The following is a 3,550-nucleotide window of genomic DNA, read 5'->3' as shown; positions in this document are numbered from 1 at the left end:
GGGCACAAATATGGATCTCTTCCAGTCAGTTGGCCAGGTAGCTGTCCTCCAAATCTCTTGGCATAACTGAGTGAGTTTATATTTACATTTATATCAGGTGGATACACTCCTTGGAATGATCAATCATGGGAGAACAGAGGCAGTGTTTGCACAGGAAGATAGCTCAGGGGACAAGAGTGTATGGGAGGGAAGGACACAGGGAAAAGGTAACTACAGGAAGGAAGTGGAAAGAAAGCTGTTACATTGTGGGGAATTGCAGTCAATGTCATGAAACAAAATGTGTATAAACTATATTGAAAATTAATTTGCTCTATAAACTTTGACCCAAATCACAATAAAAATTAAAAAAAAAAATATCATCTGCCAACTTTATATATGGTCATGGGTATAGCCTCCTTTGCCTAGACATTCCTGATCATTCAGCCTATCTACCTACATATCTACCCGTAGATTAATGTGTGTTATTACTGATAAAGCAGCATTGTGTGTGTAAAAGTGTTTATCTTTGTTGTCGGTACCTCTTGTGCCCCTCTCTGTGCCTTCCTTTTCCTTAGTGTTAGTGTGTTGGTCACTCACTTTTGGTATATTCCCTTTGCCTTCACCCAAATCAATACTTGCCTCTTACCTATCTAGCAATTTTTCCTGCCCTCCCCTCCCATCCCTGATAACCAACAGAGAAAGTTTCCTTCCATATATAAATCCTTCCTTGACTTTTTACAATAGTGGATTAATATATTTGTCCTTCTGTGATTGACTTCTTTTACTTAGCATAATGTCCTCCTAAGGACCGTTGGTGGCATCGTGCCTAAATTGATTGCTAATCAAGAAGTTGGCAGTTCAAACCCACCACCTGTTCCGTGGAAGGAAGATGGGCAGTCTACTTCCATAAAGATTTACCACCTCATAAATCCAAAGGGGGTTGATGAGTTGGAATCAACTCAATGGCAGTGAGTTTGGTGTTGTGTTGTTGTTGTTTTAATGTCCTCCGTTTTCATCCAACTTATGAAATGTTTTGCAGATTCTACATTATTCTTTAGTGTTGCATAGTATTCCATTGTGTGTATGTACCATAGTTTGGTTCTCTATTTCTCCATTGATGGGCACTTAGATTGCTACTATCTGTTTGCTATTGTGAATAGTGCTGCAATAAACATGGGTGTGGATATATCTATTCATGTCCTGCCTCTCACTTCTTTAGAATATATATCTAGTAATGGGACTGCTGGGTCAAATGATATTTCTATTTCCAACTTTTTAAGGAATCACCATACTGATTTCCACAGTGGTTGTATCATTTTACAATCCCACCAGCAGTGTGTGAGAGTCCCAATCTCTCCACATCTTCACCAGCATTTATTTACTGCCTTGTTGAACTTTGCTATTAGTGCTGGGGTGAGATGGTATCTCATTTTTGTTTTGTTTTGCATCTCTCTAATGGCTAACTAATGATCAAGAACATTTCTTCATGTGTTTGTTGCCCACCTGAATATCTTCTTTGGTGACGTGTCTGTTCATGTCTTCTGCCCATTTTTTATTTGGACTGTTTGCCTTTTTGATGTTGAAGTGTTGGAGTTTTCTACAAATTTTAGAGATAAGTTCCTTGTCAGATATGTCATTGGTGAATATTTTTTCCCAGTCTGTAGGTTCTTTATTTTATTTTATTACTGTTTAGGAGAAGTCTTTTGATATACATAAGAATTTAATCTTTAGAAGGTCCCAATCATCTAGTTTATCTTCTGCTGTTTGTCCATTGGGGTTATGCTTGATAGTTTATTTATGCCACAAATTAGGGCTCCTAAATTTGCACCTATTTTTTCTTTGATGAACTTTATAATTTTAGGTTTCATATTTAAGTCTTTGATCTACCTGGACTTAGTTTTTGTGTATGGTGTGAGGTATGGATTTTTTTCATTTTTCTGCAAATGGATAACCAGTTTTGCCAGCACCATTTGTTAAAGAGACTATCTCTTCCATATTTAATGGATTTTAGCCCTTTGTCAAATATCAGCTGACCATAGATTAATGGGGGAGCTCTGGTGCCTAAGGCATTTGACTGCTCACCAGAAGGCTGGTGGTTCAAATCCACCAGCCACTCCTCAGAAGGAAGATTGGCCAATCTACTTCCATAGTGATATCACCTCGAAAACCAAGGAGGAGTCACCATGAGTCAGATCTGACTCAATGGCAGTGATTTTTTTTTTTTTTATAGGTGGATGGATCTATTTCTGGGATCTGAATTCTGTTCCACTGGTTTATGTGTCTGTTGTACCAATACCAGGTTGTTTTGACTACTGTGGCTGTAGAGTAGGTTTTGAGATCCAAGAGTATGAGATCTCCTACTTTGTTCTTCTTCTCCAGTAATGCTTTGCTTATTTGAGGTCTCTTTCCTTTTCATATAAAATTAGTGATTGGTTTTTCCATGGCCTTAAGGAATGTTGATGGAATCTGGATTGGGATTGCATTGAATGTATAGATTGCTTTGGGTAGTACTGACATTTTCACAGTGTTCAATCCTCCTATCCATGAGCATGGTATGTTCTTCCATTAATGTAGATCTCTTAGAGTTTCTTGAAGCAGTGTTTTGTGGTTTTCTTTGTATAGGTATTTGGTGTCCCAGGTAACATTTATTCCCAGGTATTTTATCTTTTTGGTAGCTATCATAAATGGTATTGATTTCCTTATTTCTTTTTCAGGGATCTCTTTGGTGATGTAGAGGGATCCAACTGATTTTTGTATGTTGGTCTTGTATACTGCCATTATGCCAAATCTTTCCATCAGTTTCAGTAGTTTTCTTGCTGGGCCTCTTGGGTTTTCTATTTATAGGAGCATATCATCAGCAAATAGTGATAGTTACACTTCTTCCTTATGAGTTTGGATACCTTTATTCCCCTTTCTTGCCTTATTACCTTGGCTAGGATTTCCAATACAATGTTGAATAGAAGTGGAGTTAGAGGCTATCCTTGTCCAGTTCCTGTTTGCAAAAGGAATGGTTTTAGTCTCTCTCCTTTGCAAATAATGTTGACTGTTGGTTTTGCATATATGCCTTTTATTGTGTTGAGTAATTTCCCTTCTGTTTCTATTTTTCTGAGAGTTTCTTTTTCAAAAAAATCAGGAATGGGTGTTGGAGTTTATCAAATGTCTTTTCTGGAACTATTGATATGATCATGTGGTTCTTTTCCTTTATCTCACGTATGTGATGGATTACATTGATTGTTTTTCTAATGTTGAACCATCCTTGCATACCTGGTAGTAATCCCACTAGGTCATGATGTATTATTTTTTCGGTATGCTGTTGGAGTCTATTGGCTAGGCTTTTGTTGAAGATTTTTGCATCTGTATTCATGAGGGATATTGATCTGTAGTTTTCTCTCTACTTCTTCCTGACTTGCCTTTCCATGGTAGGAATCACCTCTCATCCTCAGCATCACCCAGCTGTCCTCAGCAGTCACCACCATCTCCTCTGGACCCACCAGTGGGCCAGGGTTGGCTCACAGCATTGTCCCTCACCCTCAGGATGGGATCGTGCAGTGACAGTGCTGGCCTAACAGTG

At 38.4% G+C, this 3,550-nt stretch overlaps 1 pseudogene; it reads left to right on the top strand.

Moving 5' to 3' along the window:
* LOC103207938 overlaps positions 1 to 3,550 on the top strand; it is a 56,363-nt pseudogene that overhangs the window by 6,990 nt on the left and 45,823 nt on the right.

Source organism: Orycteropus afer, unplaced genomic scaffold (genome assembly GCF_000298275.1).
Source record: "Orycteropus afer afer isolate SDZICR_OR568_19922 unplaced genomic scaffold, OryAfe1.0 scaffold00402, whole genome shotgun sequence".
Lineage (NCBI taxonomy): Eukaryota > Metazoa > Chordata > Mammalia > Tubulidentata > Orycteropodidae > Orycteropus > Orycteropus afer.
The sequence above is the reverse complement of the archived record's forward strand: the minus strand, read 5'-3'. Positions and strand labels throughout refer to the sequence as shown.